This window comes from Cucumis sativus, chromosome 5 (assembly GCF_000004075.3).
Source record: "Cucumis sativus cultivar 9930 chromosome 5, Cucumber_9930_V3, whole genome shotgun sequence".
NCBI classification, from domain to species: Eukaryota; Viridiplantae; Streptophyta; class Magnoliopsida; order Cucurbitales; family Cucurbitaceae; genus Cucumis; species Cucumis sativus.
This window is the reverse complement of record NC_026659.2, coordinates 15,340,290-15,360,460: the sequence shown is the minus strand read 5'-3', so window position 1 is coordinate 15,360,460 and position 20,171 is coordinate 15,340,290. Positions and strand designations below refer to the sequence as shown.

Sequence of the window (20,171 nt, the reverse complement as noted above, 5' to 3'; positions counted from 1 at the left end):
TTTTTTTCTTCAGGTGAATGACATTGAAGAGAGAGAGAGAGGGGTTGGAAAAGAAGAGAAGAGCAAATGTGAATTAAAATTAAAAGAGGGTATTTTCGTCATTTCACCTCCAATTTATCCTAAATCTCAACTTTTCTACAATCAATCCTAAAACTCTATTTATACCCCATTTTTGGCCTATTTTTGTCAATTTCCCAAGAAGAAACCCCAAATCCCTTTTTCCTCCTTAACTTGTTTTCTTTTCCATTAAACAATTTTTAAAATTATTGACGTTTTAAAAACGTCAAGCAATTTTTACAATAGTCTTGACGTTTAAAACCGTCAAGAATATTTTATAAATTTCTTGACGTTTTTCAAAACGTCAAGGATTTTTTTATAAATTTCTTGACGTTTTTAAAACGTCAAGTAAAATTTTAAATTCTTGACGTTTAAGAAACGTCAAGCATGAAGAATTCATACGCTTATTGACGTTTTAAGAACGTCAAAAAATTAATAGATATTTCTTGATGTTTTAAAAACGTCAAGAAAAAATTTATTTTTTCTTGACGTTTAATAAACGTCAAGAATGATGTTTCAGAAAAATTCTTGACGTTTTTTTATTAAAAATGAAATCTTTCTTGACGTTTTTTGAAAAAAACGTAAGGAAAGAAAAATAGCAACCGTCAAGAAAGCTTATTTTTCTAGTAGTGTACATCGATTTTTTTCTCTCCATTTGGTCGCAAATTGATGTTCTTCTCACCATTTGAAGCCCTCATCCGAATTCAATGTATTTTCTCTTAATTATTTCTTGGATTAAGTTGTGCATGATTCATTTGTTGTGTGTGAGCCAAATTTATGTGGAGGCTTTGGTTTGAATATTGTGTTGATGCTTGGAATTATTTTATTGTAGGTGGGGATGAGTTTTTGTTGTTCTTGTGAGATAGAATTTTGAAAGTGTAGTGTGTTTTTCCTTCTTGCTATGAGTTGTGTTCTTTCGGTTCAAATTTCATATGACACTTTGGTAAGGGAAAGAGAGAAGCCTTAAGTAGTTGGCAAGCTCATGAACTCGTCTACGACTGGCATAAGTTTATCTTTAAGGATGCTTTCAAGATAGGTTCACCACTTCTTTCTCCAATAAGGCAATTATTCTTGAGAGGGGTCTGTGTGTAGATGTCAATTTCTCCCCTCACATCACCACTAAAATACTGTTATACATATTATCAATTGCTAGGTATATTATTATCACAGTGAATAGAAAAATCATACACAATTATAGATATGAGCTCAACGAATTCACATTGTCTCCTTAAGACAAATTTACTCACCCTAGTGCTTGAGAATTTAGAGTAATTGCCTCCCACGATAGAACAGATCAACTTTCTTCTAAGTGTAGCACCCCGTATAGAAGATCTACAAACGAAACCTTGTGAATCTACCGAACGTCAAGATTGTGGATATGGAGAGAAATTTGTTTTTTTAAGACAAATGATTTTTTCTCTGTCATTTTCTCTCAACCAAAATGACTTATTTATAGACTTTTTGTGGCCATTCAAAAAGTCATGTCCTTTAGTTCATGAAATGATGCATCCACTCATGATGCATCCATTCATGAAGAAACATAACCATTTATTCCAACGTTTCATGAAATGATGCATCCACTCATGATACATCCATTCATGAAGAATCATAACCATTTATTCCAACAATCCCCCCATAAATGGTAAGTTGACAAATGGGAGAAAATAAGCGTTCGGTATTTTCCAATGGAGAACCTGCATGAGGATAAGTAGTATAAACTTTGAACTTTCCTTAGTGAAAATCAATCGAGTTTACTTGGTTAATCAGTGAACATGATGTCTTGAACTGTCAAACGTTCTAGAGTAAACTAAAACAATAGATATCACACAGCTTCTCGTTATAACAAAGTTTGTTCTCATGGTTGTGTTCGTTTTGGCCTTGAACACCGCCTGGTCTCATGAGTGTTTTAGAGAATGTTGCCTTAAAAATTCTCACAGAAGCGGCCCCTTCACACTCACATAGGTGATTCTTGTACAGAACATCGTATATGTTCTTTTGTTAATAAATATCACTAACAAAAATCATTAAAAGCATAAAGCTTACCCTAAAACTATACTGGCACTACCTCATCCTTCGTAAAATGGGAAAATCTTTTAATGCAGTGCTTGTTGTGTTATTTAGAGATCGGTTTTCCCGTTGAACCTAGATCTTGGGATCTCCAGTCAACTAGGTTAGGTTGCCTCTCTAGATAACTTTATATTATAGGCTTTAATCCCATTCTTTTTTATGAATTTTCAACCAACTCCCTAGTTAGGCCTTTAGTAAGTGGATCCGCTATATTGTCTTTTGACCTCACAAAGTCAATTGTGATAATTCCACTAGAGAGTAGTTGCCTGATTGTATTATGTCTCTGTCGTATATGTCGAGACTTACCATTATACATCATATTTTGTGCCCTTCCAATAGCTGTCTGGCTATCACTATGTATACATATTGCAGGCACTGGTTTAGACCAATTAGGAATATCTTCCAAAAAAAATTTCGAAGTCATTCTGCTTCTTCTCCAGCCTTGTTTAAGGCTATAAATTCAGATTCCATTGTGGATCGTGCTATACATGTTTGTTTGGAAGATTTCCAAGAAACAGCCCCGCCTCCAAGGGTAAAAATGTAACCACTGGTGGATTTGGAGTCTTTAGTGCTCGATATCTAATTGGCATCACTATAGCCTTCAAGTACAGCAGGATATCGAGTATAGTGTATTCCATAATTTTTAGTATGCTTTAAGTATCCCAAAACTCTCAAGGTAGCTTTCCAATGATCATGACCTGGATTACTTGTATAGCGACTTAATTGCTTACTGCATACGCTATATCAGGACGTGTACAACTCATGATGTACATCAAACTACCAATGATGCGAGAGTATTCTAATTGTGCTATACTATCTCCATTATTTTTACTGAAATGGAGACTTCCATCAATTGGGGTCTTTGCAATCACAATTTCATGTCTTGTATATTTCTTCAATATTTTATCAATATAATGTGATTGAGATAACACTAACCCTTGTGGGGTTCTAAAAATTTTGATCCCTAGAATAACATCTGCGACACCCATGTCTTTCATCTCAAATTTATTGGCCAACATTTGTTTGGTTTTCTTAATAATGTTGATATTGCTACCTATAATTAGCATATCATCAACATATAAGCACACAATGACATGGTCATGCTCATTGCTTTTGACGTATACACATTTGTCACATTCATTGATTTTAAACCCATTGGCCATCATTACACTGTCAAATTTTTCATGCCATTGTTTCGATGCTTGTTTTAGTCCTAAAGAGACCTAATTAACTTGCAGACTTTCTTTTCTTGACCTAAAGAAACAAACCCTTCGGGTTGTTGCATGTAGATCTCTTCATCTAACACACCGTTTAAAAATGTTGTCTTGACATCCATCTGATGTATCTCAAATCCATGCAAAGTTGATATTGCTATGAGCATGCGAATGGAAGTAATTCGAGTAACTGGTGAGTATGTATCAAAATAGTCAAGTCCTTCTTGTTGCTTGTAACCTTTAGCGACAAGTCTTGCTTTATATTTATCTATTGACCCATCGGTCTTCAATTTCCGTTTGAAAATCCACTTGCAACCAAGTGGTTTACTTCCTAATGGAAGATCAACTAGTTTCCAAGTATGGTTATGCATAATGGACTCAATTTCACTATTCACAGCCTCTTTCCAATATGAAGCTTCAGGAGAGGACATGGCCTCTTTAAATGTTTGAGGTTCGTTTTCTAACAAATAAGTTAAATAATCAGGCCCAAATGATTTTGAGATCCTCATCCTTTTACTTCGTCGGAGTTCCTCATTGTTCGTTAACTCAACATTTGATCTATTGTGAGATTCACTCGTTATAGCATCAAACGAACATTTTTGTAACCTTGCTTCACAAAACATTTTATGAGGAAAAATATTCTCAAAGAATGTTGCATTCCTTGATTCCATGATTGTATTAACATGTATATCTGAAATATCTGATTTATGAACTATAAATCGATATGCACAACTGTTACTAGCATAGCCAATGAATATGCAATCAACAGTTTTTGGTCCAATTTTAACCATTTTAAGTTTAGGCACAACAACCTTTGCTAGGCACCCCCATACTTTTAAGAATTTATATGAAGGTTTTCTTCCTTTCCATTTTTCATAAGGAATATTTTGTGACTTCTTATGAGGAATTCTGTTTAATAAATAATTTGCTGTTGACAAAGCTTCTCCCCACAAATTTTGGGGTAAACCTGAACTTATAAGCATTGCGTTCATCATTTTCTTAAGTGTTCGGTTTTTGCGTTCAGCAATTCCATTGAATTGAGGTGAGTAAGGAGCAGTAGTTTGGTGAATAATGCCATGTTCTGAACAAAATTGTTCAAAAGGAGGACCATATTCGCCACCTCGATCACTTCTTATTGCCTTAATTTTTGTGCTAAGTTGATTTTCAACCTCTTTTTTATAAAGTTTAAACACTTCAATTGCCTCATCTTTGCTTTTTAGCAGATAAACATAACAATATCTTGTGCTATCATCGATAAAAGTAATAAAGTACTTTTTTCCACCTCTAGTTTTCACAAATTTCAAGTCACAAATATCACTATGAATTAACTCTAAAGGTTTGGTAATTCTATGAGTTGAATGAAAAGGTGCTTTAGTCATCTTTGATTCCACACACACCTCACATCGATGATTTGTGTCAAAAGTGAATTGTGGAATCAAGTTCATATTAATTAGTCTTCACAAAGAATTAAAATTAACATGTCGGGTCTTCCATGCCAAACAAATGACTCAACAATATAAGCAAAGTAGATACTTTATTAATAATACTTTTGGGTACAACTGTGAGTACATTTAATTTAAATAGACCATCACTCAAGTAACCCTTTCCAATGTACATCTCATTCTTGGAAAGTACAAACTTATCAGATACAAAGACCAACTTAAAGCCATTCTTACTAAGCAATGAACCAGAAACTAAGTTCTTGCGAATGTCAGGAACATGAAGCACATTGTTGAGAGTGAGTTCCTTGTCAGAGGTCATCTTAAGAATCACTTTGCCTTGTCCCTCAACCTTTGAAGTAGAGGAGCTACCCATAAATAGTTGTTCTACACTAGAAACTGGCACATATGATGTGAACATATCCTTGTTGGCACAAATATAACGAGTAGCCCCAGTGTCTACCCACCACTCCTTGGAATTGCCCACCATGTTGCATTCTAAAATGACTGCACAAAGGTCAATATCTGCAACACCATCTGATACTTCATCAACTTGTGTGATATGAGCTTGGGCATGTTTTTTCTGAAGATTCTTTGGTTTACGACAATCTTTTGATTGATGTCCCATTTTGTTGCAGTTGTAACACTTGCCATTGAACTTTTTTGTGAATCGTTGTTTTTTATTTGAACCTTCACCAGAAAACTTCCTTTTCTTGTTACTTTGTGGTCTATTTTCCACAATGTTGGCCTTGGGATCCATTGTACTATCCATAGTACACTTTTCCGTCTTTCTATTATTTTCTTTAATCCCAAGTCGGACCACAAGTTCCTCAAGTTTTATGTCTTTGCGTTTATGCTTGAGATAATTTTTGAAGTCCTTCCATGAGGGTGGCAATTTTTCAATTATTGATGCTACCTGAAAAGACTCACTCAAAGTCATATTCTCAGCATGTATATCATGTAGAATTACTTGGATTTCCTGAACCTGACTGATTACAGTTTTGGAGTCCACCATTTTGTAATCTAGAAATTTTTCAACGATAAATTTCTTTGCACCAGCAACTTCAGTTTTGTACTTCTTCTCTAATGAAGTCCATAGATTTTTGGCCGAATCAACACTACTATACACATTGTATAGTGTGTTATCTAACCCATTCAAAATGTAATTCTTGCAAAGATATTCTGCATGTTTCCATGCATCAACTGCAAGTTGCTTTTCTTTGTCAGATTCTCCCTCAGTAAAATGGGAGCATCCTCGGTGAGAAACTTTGCCAAATTTAAAGTGGTGAGATAGAACAACATTTTTTGTTGCCAACGTTTGAAATCAACACCACCAAATTTTTCTGGTTTCTCCCCATGTGCAACACCAGTTACAGGAGAATTAAAGTTTGTTGAAGTCATATCTTCAAAACAAATAAAGTTAAACAAATAATTAAAGATGAAATCTTACAGTTAATATACTTACTGTGATATTTGAAACAAAAAAAAATAATTAAAATCAATCAAGTTAATTTTCTTAATGAGATACTTGAATAACCAAAAATATTTAAGACATTCAAGTTAATAGGCTTACTGTGATAAAAAAGAAAATCTAAACAATATGTATATATAAAACAAACTAATTTGTATATGTGTGTAATATAAATTTGTCTTAAGATTGTTATACATATTATCAATTGCTAGGTATATTATTTATCACAGTGAACAGAAAAATCATACACAATTATAGATCTGAGCTCAACGAATTCACGTTGTCTCCTTAAGACAAATTTACTCACCCTAGTGTTTGAGAATTTAGAGTAATTGCCTCCCAGGATAGAACAGATCAACTTTCTTCTAAGTGTAGCACCCCGTATAGAAGATCTACGATCTTGTGAATCTACCGAACGTCAAGATTGTGGATATGGAGAGAAATTTGTTTTTTTTTTAAGACAAATGATTTTTTCTCTGTCATTTTCTCTCAACCAAAATGACTTATTTATAGACTTTTTGTGGCCATTCAAAAAGTCATGTCCTTTAGTTCATGAAATGATGCATCCACTCATGATGCATCCATTCATGAAGAAACATAACCATTTATTCCAACGTTTCATGAAATGATGCATCCACTCACGATACATCCATTCATGAAGAATCATAACCATTTATTCCAACAAATACAATGGAGAGGGTGGTAGTTCTTCATCTAGTAGCTTGAGAGCGATGTAGTTTCCATTGTTAAAGAGTATTACTCGAATGTGGATGAGAATAAAGATTCTTATACAATTTGAGGTCTCCTAGTTTCCTAGTTTATTGATCGTCCATTTTTCCTTCCCAATATTAATAATGAAGAGTATATGAATGTCATTCGTGGGGAGGTGAATCTCACTCAAGTCATTGAAGCCTTATGTAGGCCCGATGCTACTTAGGTGTATAGAGAGGAGGTTTAAGTTAGAATCAAATTGACTGATCTTAATATTTTTATCTAGATCTTATATGCTTTTTTATGTGCAAGGTTGATGCATGTTACCCTTCTTTCAGACATTACCAAGGAGAGAAGGTTGTTGCTCTATGTTTTAGCCAATGAGCTTTTTGTTGACGTTAAGGAAGGTCATTTTTTATTCCATTGATTGTATCTTTAAGGGGTTGGCCATTGGTGATCTTCGACAGTCGTCCTTGATCACCGAGCTCGACTGACATTTTAGTGTAGAGCTTGGTTTTAAAGAGGATGTAATCCTCCTAACAGTGTCTTTAATAGGTCATCCATTTTTTCCTTCTTCAGACAACATATGAAGAATGAGCACCATAGAAATCTTGTTGAGGAGAGGGTCATGAAGACCAGAAGAAGGCAACAACTTTTAAGCTTTAGAAGATGCCCTTAGAAGCAGTTGTAGGACACCTTGTTAAGAATGCCCGCCAGCTACAAAGCATTTTTCGTCTAAATAGTGCTCGAAATAGGGCTACCAACCGCTTTGTCAGTTAAGTACTTGGAGAAAGATGTGTTCATCATCGTTGTTTCTCAATTATGCTTAACTTAATTTATTTTAATATTTTTGAAAATTCCCTTATTAATAATAAAGTTATTATTGTTGTTGTTATTATTAAGGACTTTTTTAAAAGTAGCAAAATAAATTAAAATATTTACAAGTTATAACAAAAAAAAATTATGCTATCAATGATAGCCAATGATATCCTACTGATATCCTTCTATCACTAACTATCGTCAATGTCACTGATAGAAGAATATCACTGGCAATAAAATGTTTGTTGTTGATAGAATCTAAAATTTTGTTATAGCTTGTAAATATTTTATCAAATTTGCTATGTTTTAAATTTCTCTTTATTATTATTATTTTAAATATAGGTTAGATTACGCTGCAAGAAGACAAAAGTCTTCTTCATTGTGGAAACCCTAGCATCATCACACATTGGTCCCCGCGCCACCATCTGATGACGCCAGATCACTGTTCACTCCTAGATTTGATTTATAGGTTTATTAAATTGAGAGCAATCGAGATTTCCATTTGCAAATCCACTTGACACTACTACAAAAATAGACTCTCTTGACGTTTTTTAACATTCTAGAATTATTACTCTTGACGATTTTAAAATCATCATTAAATTCAACATGAAGATAGTCGAAGTTCATAATAGTTAATGAACGTCAAGAATAATAAACATTGACATTTTATAAGCACCAAGTATACAAATATTCATGACATGTAAAAATCATCAAGTATGTTGATGTTAACATTTAAAAAACGTCAAGAATGTACTTGTTTATAACATTTAAAAAACATCAAGAATATAATTGTTTATAACATTTGAAGAATGTCAAGAATATATTTATTTATGACATTTTAAAAACGTCAAGAATATACTTGTTTATGACATTTAAAAAACGTCAAGTCTGTATAAGAGTTTTTTTTTATAAAAAAAAAATTGTAATTTAGTTATATTTTAGTTCTTGTATCACCCCTGTAAGGCCATGTAGTGTGGTCCAACAATCTCATAAATATGCATGAGGGCAATTCCAAAATTTTAACACATTAACATTTCATCATATATATATGAACATTTCGAAAATTGTACATATTTGTTTGATACTGTCATATACAAAACATTACTTCTATCAACCTCAACCTAGTATGATAATTCCAAAATTACAAAACGAATCCAACTATACTATTCCAAAAATCACAAGACAACAATTCTAGTTCAAGAAACACAAACTTAATTATAAAAAAAAGCTTGAAATTCAATGACCTTGGATGAACTTGGCTTCAAATACAAACTTGGATTCCACAACCTAAATCAAAATACAACAATGTCAAGTTAAAATGGATTCACATACCAACATATTTATCAAATTGTTGCATTCCTTGGGCCACTAAAGAATTTAAAAAAAAACAACAACAACAAAGAATGCCAAAAACTAAAAAATCTAATAGTTCCAACAAGAAGATAAATATTAGATGGCAAAAACTAGTCTAATTACATTGTAGACTAGTGTAACACACCCGAACTCTAAGATAATTAATTTTAATCAGATTGCTTGATTTTTAGGACTTTTAATTTTTGTTCTGAGTCATTTTATTGTTTTGGCTTGGAAAAAAAGAAAAGTTTTGAATGGGAAAGAAAAGAAGTGTAGTTGGAAAAGTTATTAATAATAATAATATATTATTACTATTATTATTAATTATTAAGCATATGTTTGAAGATTTGGAGTTTACAAATCCTGGGAAAGAAAGGATAGGATAACTATCAAGTAGTTGAGGGCTGCCCACTACGCTCCGGAGATCCAGAGAAAGAAAAGTCGTTTACAAAGAAAAGAATAGATTATGCTGAAGGCGCAAACAATATTGCGTCTGACTCGGTAACCAAAATAGCTGCCTCAATTCAAGCCCTCGGCAGCTAAAGGCTACTAATAGTAATCGTCTGGGTGTTTAGTAATAACAATTTCCCCCTTTCTTCTTCCTCTTCTTCCGTTTTTCTTTTCTTTTCTACCCTACTCAGTCACCCACCACATTCCTCTCTTCTTCTCCTTCTACCCTTCTTCAATCCACGCCGCAGTCCTTCCGCCAGCGAAGCTGTTGCCGTGTACGTCTACCACGGCCCTGTCGCTTGTCCTTCGTTGGTGCTGGAGTGTCGATCGGCCGCGCCTTCCTCCGTTCGACTTTGTCCACCCACAACCGTCGCGACTCCGTCTGAAATCAAGCCATCGTCCAGATCTACGAGGCCGTCGCACCTTCGTCCGCGCCGGTTTTCGTCGCCAAACCAGTCGTTCTAATCTGCCTTGCACGTTGTTGCTTGGGTCGACCGGTGCACTAACGTTTCTGCCCTGCCACGAAGAATATTGGGTTTTTGTGGTGTTAATTGTGGACAGTGTTTGAATTTTTTTGGGTTCACCAAAGTTGCTTCGAGCAAGTTCAATTCTCCGTTTAATTTGTGTAAGTTTCGGAATTTACATTAGAGTGAATGATTGAAGGGATGAAATTGCTTGTGGAAGTAATGGGTTTCTGTTGGATTGTGTTTAATTTGTGTAAGTTTTGGAATTTACATTAGAGTGAATGATTGAAGGGATGAAATTGCTTGTGGAAGTAATGGGTTTCTGTTCGATTGTGTTTAGGTTCGTTCGTTGCATTGTAGTTTGAAAAAGGAGCTTAAGTAAGGTTAAGGTAAGAGACTTTCGACTGGAGCCATATGTGAATTTCAATTATTAAAACGATTTAACTGATAGTTTTATGTGTATTGATGGAATTACTAAATTAAAAATGTTTATTGATTGAACTGATGATGGTTGACTCTTATGTTAAAAGAATGGATGATATAAGTCTGACTGACTAAACTGAGATGAGTGACACTTATGTATGAGTATACCTTATTGAGAAATCATTATGCTAAGGTCGGATTATGTATTAGTAAGGGATTCTCTACTACTGGACTCAACCACCGATATACATATATATGTATGGATGTAGACTGATATTGATTGTATACTGTGAATGACTGAAATTATATATACATAAATTGACGTAGATTTGATGTTGAATGTATATGGTGATTGTCTAGGATTGTGTATGTAGAAGTGGATGTAGACAGGACGATATTAGTAGATTGTGTTGTATAAAAATTGTGGATGTGAACTTGTGATTTAGATTTGATTGGGTGTAGGTTATACTAAAGTGTGGCTTTGTACGGGTGAACTGAGGGGATGTGAACTTGTGATTTAGATTTGATTGGGTGTAGGTTATACTAAAGTGTGACTTTGTACTGGTGAATTGGAGGATGTGAACTTGTGATTTAGATTTGATTGGGGGTAGGTTATACTAAAGTGTGACTTTGTACTGGTGAACTGAGGGGATGTGAACTTGTGATTTAGATTTGATTGGGTGTAGGTTATGTGATTTAGATTTGATTGGGTGTAGGTTATGTTTTGATTTGATTGGGTGTAGGTTATGTTTTGTACTGGTGAACTGAGGGGATGTGAACTTGTGATTTAGATTTGATTGGGTGTAGGTTATGTAAATTGGGTGTAGGTTATGTTATCTTAAGGACTGACTACTTGGCTTGGCAGTAAGCTCAGCTTGAGGGAAACAATTAATACCTAGAAAGTGAGAAAATATTTTAAAAGAATTGAGTTAAAAAAACCTAGAAAGTGAGAAAATATTTTGAAAGAATGAGTTGAAAAAAACTTAGCAGCGAGATGCTTTTGTTCTAAAGCATGCTTTACTAAATAGTTACGTAAGCTTTCATACATATCATTCATTAAATATCAAAAATCATTATGTGAACATAATTTTAAGAAAACTATTCTAACCGTTTACTATACATTCTTAAATTTTGTTGTGCATTATACTATCACCAGTTCTTAGTTGTAACATTTATAATAATCGTAGGTAAGCACTAGCTGAACCTTCCTCCTTAGCCACTGGAGCCTTCACTAATGTACACAAAACTTAGCCCCCTAAAACCTTCCCATCAATACGAGAATCATATGTGCATATTCAAAGGTAACCTATTATTCAAAGGTAACCTATTACAATTTTGTCACAGCTTCATGAAAACAATTTTAAACTTAGGCTTTCGAACTTATGTTTTATCACACATATTGGGAAAACAGCTCATGAAACATGTATAGTATAAACTCATTAATCAAATTCATGCTTTGAAAAATATCTTTCTAAATCAGTAAGAAATATCACTTTTAGAAATCTCAAAGCATGCTTATAAATCTTCTATAATTTACTCAAACATGTATAAGGCAATCTAGCCTAAAATTATGTTTGTAAATAGCTTTAAGATCGTAATAGTGAAGCCTTGAAATCATACTTAGATAAATCATGCTTGAATCAAACATTAGAAGTCATTTAAATGCATCAGTCACTCTCTACTTGTAGCTTAACCCCTTAGTTTGGATAATCCTTCAAACCTCTTAACCTGAAATAATCATATTTATCTTTCAATTAAGTCCCTTTATTTCAAAAAAAACATCCAAACTCCAAGTAAAAATTGTCAAAACACTGAAAAGACCTAAAAATGGCATGTGGACTGAGCTGGTGCACAAGCATGGGCAGCAGGCTTGGCGTTCACGCGCAAGGCCCTAAGCCATATCCTAACCTTGCCCTCGTGTCTTGTGCAGGCATGGTTGATCGTGCAGTGGGGGCGTCGAGTGCCTTATGGTCGCGCCTTTCATGTGTGTTGCTTGTTGCATGCATGGCTTACCCCTTGGCACCTTAACCTCAAAACTAACCTCCTTACCTTCCTTTGTGTGTAGCACCACTTTTGTCCTCGGCCCACCTTGTTCAATTCCTCGAAATGGTTTCTATTTAGAATCCTACTTCCCACTTTGGAGATTAATAACTGAAAATCTATAACTCAAATGAGAAAATTTCCTTCTACAAAGTCATTCTGAATTGTTTTAAATAGCTTATCTCTAAATTTCAGCTTCAGATTCGAAGTAATGCATTATGTAGCCCTTCAAGAACTCAACACTACTGAAATTTTCTTAAAAATGACCTTTGGTTCTTTTGTTCAAAAGTTAAACTCTTTTCTCAACCCTTTTTAGTTTGGCAGCTTTACAGTAGAAACTAGACTCATTTTGAAAGATTTTAAAATTGGAATTACCCAAATGGCACGAGTGGTCTGAAAGAACTTCTCCTCCAAATTTTCCTTTATATTGAGATGGACTTTCAATTGACACCTTCTCCTTGCATCGTTGACCTCTTGACACTTCCTCTTTGCATGTCTAATCTCTTGGCACCTCGTACTTGCAGCCTATTCAAGTGTTTGCATGCTACAACATGTGGATTCCACTCCACCTCTTGGCATGACACTTAAGTTCCCTTCCACCTCATGCTAAAAAATGTTGTTGATTTTAACTTTTCTTTTGCCACTATTAATACCTAGTCACCCTTCTTTTCATTTATTTGCTCAAGGCTACCATGACACCTTGTTTATGACATTAAAACAATGACACACCAACTATGTCGTTTAAACCATGATACCAAAATTTCTTTTATAACTAACACTCCTCATAAAATTTCTTCTTCGTTAAGGTAGCTACATGTATATTTAAGAGACTTATAGAGATCTTAAGGCTCAGGGTTTATATTGAGAATGTTGGTGCGAGAAATGGAGGAATACTGATTTTTCAGAGTAATCCATACCTGATTTGATGAATCGCAACCAACAATATATGTTTGGGCTTTTGCAAATAAAGTCACAATATTGATTAGAGTCATGAATGCATTATCTTTGGAAATCCATTCATCGTATAAAGGATTGATAGCATGAATAGAGGACGCCGAATTTGACGAAACTTCAAAGGTTGATGATCTTGTTGAATCTTTTGAATTTGTTACTGTCTTTTTGGTGGAGCTTGATTTGATCCATCAACAAAGTCAAAACGCTTGTGTGCTTTCAATATGAATTAGAACTAAAACAATACATAGTTTGTTGAGCCGAGGCAAATCGTGATGAGATTACAAATATTCGTAAGCAAAAAGATTGGAGACTAAAGATCTCTAGAAGATGATAAAGACCCAACCGCGATGGATCGGGGAGAGAAAAGGGAAAGATAAAATTTTGGTGCAAGACATGAATCGGTTAGGGCTCTAATACCATGGGATACTTCATGAGAAATTAGATATTGAAAACATTGGTATTCTCTTCTTCAACTTAAATGAGAGATTACAAGAGTTATTTATAATAACCTATTTGCTTAACCAACAGATTAACTTCCTCTAACATAAACCTAACACTTTCTTAACAAAAAAAACAACAAACACTGGTGATATTAATACATCATATAATATTTAAATACATCATGATATACTATTTTTATGATACATATAGACACAAATAGTAGTTTATCTTGATATATTGTGGTCCATCACAAATAGATAGTTCATATTATAGATATTTTTTAAAAATAATTGTCATTTGTTTTAAGAATTAAGAATTAGGTTAAAAACTCGATTAAAAACATGAAAATTTTGATAAAAATAATTGGTGTAAAATATGAACGATTACGTTTTATAATAGATTTGGAAGAAGAAGCTTTCCTTTACTCTAAAGTTCCTAATTAATTTAGTGAAATATTAAAAAGAAAAGGGAGGTGGTGCATGAAAAAGGCCTGCCTTCAGGATTTCTTTCGGTTCTACCAACAAGCCGCTTCACATCATTTAATTAATCCATTCTTTTCTTTTCTTTTCTTTTCTTTTTTGTATATTACATACAATAATATTCCAAACTTTATTACATAATAACATTAACAATACTAATAATATTCCAAACTTCCCCCTCTATACCTTTTTCACAGAAATTATCATTTATTCTTCATACTGCTGATATATATATATATATATATTTCACAATCTTTTAAGAAAACTGGGTTTGAACACTTCTTTAATTAGACTACACTTCTTCCATCCATACCAAAATTCCACTTCAATTCTCAATACTAAACATTTCTTTACTAGTATTAAATAAATTCAATAATTGGACTATATATTTATATATGAACATAGTTTAATAACACGCAATCTTTTTTTTTAAAAAAAAAGATCAGAGGGTTTCAATCTCTAACCTACATGTTTTTCTTAACCTAAAACAATAAAAAATATATATACATTTAGGCAATTCATCATCAACTATTACATTCTTAAATATACTAAAAAATGATTTGACATCAATGTATATCAAAAGTACAATTATTATTATTAATTTTTTACTTTGATATACATTGATTATAAACTCAGTTTTCATGATTTAAAAGTATATTGCAAACAGTTCCAGTCCATTACAATTCTAGTAATCCTGTTAGAATAATCAACATTATTGTTAGTTAGTTATAAAATTTATGAACTTCATATTTTACTAGTTAATATATGTTTAATATATGTTTGGTAGCATGGATTTTCACCTCAAAACTAAATGAAAATGAAAATAATAGCTCATATATACTGTAGTATGAAACTAAATTTAGGAAAAATTACAAAAATCATCATTAAAGTATAATATTGTTGTAATTATAACCCCTAAACTTTTATTTGTAAAATCTTAAATATCTTTCCACTTATACATGTGTGTTAAAATTATATTGTTCAAAACGTATATAACTGTAGAAATATTGTAATAATTAACTACTACCATATTTCATAACTCATATGTGTGTTTTTATACTGAGACTCTTCCAAATATTGAAGAAAAAAAAAATATAATAATAGAATTTATATTAGTACATTTTCTAAATTGTAAAAGTAACAAATTTAGAAATTGATAACTATATGATTACCGTCTGATAGCCCTCCGATAGTCCTATAATTATCATCTAATAGTCGTCTAGTATTACAAATTTTGTCATATTCACAATATAAAAAAGTAGATGTCATGACCTGTTTTTTTTAAATGTTTTTGTCATTTTGTGCAATTTTCCTTTATTTTGTCCCTGAATAAACAACTATTTGAAAGAGAGGTTGGATAGGATGATTTGTTCAAAAGAAAGAAGAAGACAAAAATAAAATTTCATAACCAAAGATTAATTTGTCACAAAAAAAGTAATGTAAATACATACATGGTATAATATAGTTTATGAGATTAATGTGTTGGTATATAAGTATCGTATATGTTTATTGTTGGTGTGTTCGTATATTATTAAGTATAGTATATTATTATTGACTGCACCTGTACGTAGGAAACATGAACAAGTTATGTATATTTGATAAGTAGATTTTCCTCAAACTATACAAAGATGCCATTTTTGCCACAAAAGTTTTAATTTGAAGGTAGTGTTTTTACATATCAATATATATATATTTAAGGGAAATTACATTAGATAATAAAAAAAGGTTAGAAAAACAATTGATGACGTCTTTTTTTCCACTAATTAATCTGATAGTAATTGAAGGGTGATTTATTTTTAAATTTGTTATTTTTGTAATTTTAAAGAAACATGTGACATTGACTCTATTATCATAATTTTTTTTTGTTTTTATTTTTTTGCCAACTTTCCTATTTTAAAATTATTTATTATTTTCTAATTTCTTTGTCTATACTATATTTTATAATAACCTAATTTATCTTATTTTAATTTCTATACCCTAGGGCAATAGGTGTAGACATAATACACTAGATTCTTTAGCATTCAAAATTGGGTTTCCTCAAACTCAAATTAAAACCCTAAACATCTGAATGAAAATGAAATTTACATGGACGATCTAAATTTATTTTCTATTTTGACACAACCTTTACAAACACGAGCTTTTGTGAAAAAAAACATAACGTTCATACAACAATATATGACAGTGGTATTGATCAATAGTTTAACTTTTGGTTTAACACATGGACAGTTGTATTAAAAAGCTGTACCTATGTCTATGAATTCAACATTAATGTGAAACATAGATTTAATATTTTCATTCTATCTAAATGATCACGTATGGTAAAATATAAAATAAAAAGAGGCTACAACAATCCTATTCTAACGTGTGAACAAGTGGAAAACGACCCTATGAAAAACTTAGGGGTTAAGGCCATTAACTAGCCGCAATAAGAATTATCAAAGTCTGAAGCAACTGTTCTTTAATTATTTGTGGTAAAGCAATGGAATTAAAAAAAGTGATTCCTAAATTCTCTCTACCATTTATTGGACCAAATCATAATACACATACTAGAGCAACATACATTTTTTTATGAATTAAAATAACATCTTTTTTACTCAACTTGAGTTTAGAAGGCCAAAAAGTATCACAACCCAAAACCAGTCTAGAACATGCATACACACTGTATACTCTTTTCCTTATTCCAGTTACTTCTCTTTATTTTAATTAACACATCATGTTATTTTTATTTTATCATTTAAAAAATGCATAGGGAACACCCAATTCCAAATTTAATTATCTCGTTGAATTTAATTTTATAATAAAATTATTTGGGTGTTGTTTTAGATAATTGGAGGGAATGGTAAAATTTTGTGGAAATCAAGAAATTAAGATTAGTTCAGTATTTAGTGGGAGAATATTTAATTAAGTATTGAAATTGAAATAATTTTGGTGTTGTTATGGGGTTTTTTTGAAGATGGAAGGATATTGGTTATTTATATATAAAGTTGTGGAAGGATAAAAATAATTAAAATATTGAAAATAATATAATTATTAAGAGTATTATATATTTATGTTTCGGAGAGAGAAAATTGATGTTGCGGGAGATAAGTAGAAAAAGGTGATTGTTTGGGTTATTAAAGGAGGAAACAGAAAGATTTAATAGATTTTGGAAAATAAGTGAATAAAGAAAAGAACCGAGGAAAAGGGATTTGATAGGTATTTAAATGGAGATAGAAAGTTTTTTATTGAAAAGTAGGGGTATACATAAGTCGGGTCGGGTTGAGTTGGGAGAATATTATGGACCAACCCAAAGTATCCGAGTTGGCATAAAATGAACCCTACCGGTTCATTACGTAAAGGTCAACCCAACCCAAAAAATCCGGTTGAGTTTATGGTTATCGGTTTTTTTCTTTTAAATATATGTTTGATCATTTTCATATTGTCTCTCAACCAAAAATTTCATATTCATTTTCAAATTATGTCCCCAATGTCCATTGAAAAGTTGAAGTTCATACAATCAAACAAAAATAGAACATCTTTGAGATTTCGGACAACACAAAATTATTAAGGACACCCGATAATACAACCAAATAACATATCAGAATGGTCTACAAACTTTTATCTGCTCTAAATTGTTTGTGTCAATATATATACTTTTTCTTAAACTAAATTTTTAGATGATTGTGTTGGGATTCAAGCAAAGCTTTTGGAGTTTCAAACTAAATTTTTATTTAACTAAACAATTTCAACGCCACAAATTCAACAAAATCAAATGCAACAAATTCAAAATATTTAACCTACCAAAGTGTAAGCAGAAAACAAATTCAACACCAAATCTAAAGTGTTAGCTAGGGTAATGACGGGGAGGATGGAGAAAATTACTAAAGGCAGCGGTATCAAGGGAAGCGACTGTACAATGTTGGAGAGGGTCGGGGGACTTGCTTGAAGTACGAGCAACTGGACACCGACGAAGAGGGGGCGGCCGACTTCAAGGTTCAGCTTTTAAAGGGCAAGCGAAGAGGTGGACAACTGACTATAAGGATCAGCGGGAAGAAAGTTGAAGTGAAGATTGAAGAAGATGAAGCGACTACGTGCGAGGAACTTAAGGGTGGGCGTGCAGCGAATTAGGGAAAACTGTTTTAGGTTTTAGTTTATATATATAATAATAATACGAAGAAGAATAAGAATAAGAACAACAACAAAAAGAATAATAATAATAATATGCCTAATCGAGTCGGGTTGGGTCAACCTGACCTTTATTACAAGACCCGGCAACCCAGCTCAAACATTTTCTTCTTCAATTTTGTAACCTAACCCAACCATTATCATGGTTTGGGTTGGGTAATCCAAGTTGGTCAGGTTATCGATTTTTTTAATCACCCCAATTGAAAAGAGAAAAGGAAAAGGACATTAAAGAAAATATAAAAATAACATTTATTATTAATAATAATAGTTTGTTATTATAATTAATTGGACCGCGTGCACGTGCAAAACCATTCACTATTCACTTTCTTCTTCACAAGAAAACCATAGGTGTTGTCGCTGCTGCCTGCCTTTCTCCATTCACCATTCACTGTTCTCCTTCGTCAACGAACCCATCTCTGTTCGTCCAGCCGTTCCTTCTACGATGAAGCCAATCGACTTCATCGTTTCCTACCTGCGTCCCTTCATATGTTCTTCTCTATTTTATGTTCCTCTTCGTCCATAGGTTGTAGCTCTGTCGCACAGCATTGTCAGCCATCGTTGCGTACGTCGATTAAGAACCCAAGCTGAGCTAGTCTTCATCTTCTCGAGCCGGGCCTACATCTTCCAAGCCGTGCGCGCCTACACCCGAGTCGTCCCCTATTTTGAGCCATACATCCATGTCAAATTGAAGTCGACTTCTCCCTTCACGAGCCTCGTGAGCTGTTTCTGCCTTAGCCCAAGTCAAGTTGCATTTTTGGTATCTTTTGAGCCATTTGGGGTGAGTTTTTATGGTTTTGGCTATATCCACCAATTGTTATTCTTTTCGGAATCTAAATTAATTTAATTTGGATTAAATTATGGAGTTTTCCCTTGAAGAATCAATTGGCTCAATTAGAGGAGTTAAGCAAGGTTGAATTTGCTTTCAACCACAACTTTGGGTAAGTTGATTGAAAGAAATTTTGTGTGTTTAGTTAATTAATTTTGTTAATTAAGTTATGGGTTTTTTCCTTACTGTTTAGGACCTGTTATTGGAGAACTTGGACTGTGACTGTTACGGGAAGAATTGTTAAACAAATTTAGAGGTAAGAGATTCTATGAGTAGACCATTGACATTAGATTAAAGAGCTTCCATGTGTGTTTTTCCTTATTATGCATTAACGTAGCTATTGTGCATGATATGACTGTTAGGGATGACTGATATCGATGGCTACATGGACAATCGTTATGTATGACTTAGATATGTTAAGAATGAGATATACTATGATTGAGATATGTTATGATTGAGATACGATATTTATGATATTCTACATGTATAAGCTATGATGTTTTGTTAGCTTTGTTTGTTAGAGTCATACCATATTAGGTGTCCCTCGGGATCACCATCTATTTATATTTGTGTGGCTAGTTTTTATGAATGATTTGACGGGATCACTGTCAGCTCGACTTTCTTAGGGGTGTTTCCTTCGGGTTCAACGAGAGCTAAAATGTGTCCCTACGAGATTAATGGATAGTATGTATTATGGAACAATAGTTATGCGATACTTTCTTACAGGGCTCTAACGAAAAGTTAACAGACACCTAGCAAGACTAGTAGTGGGTCTCTTACCGAGTATAAATTTATACTC

At 33.0% G+C, this 20,171-nt stretch overlaps 1 long non-coding RNA gene across 3 annotated transcripts; it reads left to right on the top strand.

The window, feature by feature from the left end:
- Positions 1–9,495: 9,495 nt before the first annotated feature.
- Positions 9,496–13,718, top strand: LOC116403666. Of its 3 annotated transcripts, none has more exons than XR_004216443.1 (3): positions 9,496–10,434; positions 11,656–11,769; positions 12,399–13,718. It is a non-coding gene; the product is annotated as an uncharacterized LOC116403666 (long non-coding RNA). The 3 variants fall into 3 exon arrangements; XR_004216444.1 differs by having other exon boundaries at positions 11,656–11,787; XR_004216445.1 differs by lacking the exon at positions 11,656–11,769 and having other exon boundaries at positions 9,498–10,434.
- Positions 13,719–20,171: the final 6,453 nt, after the last annotated feature.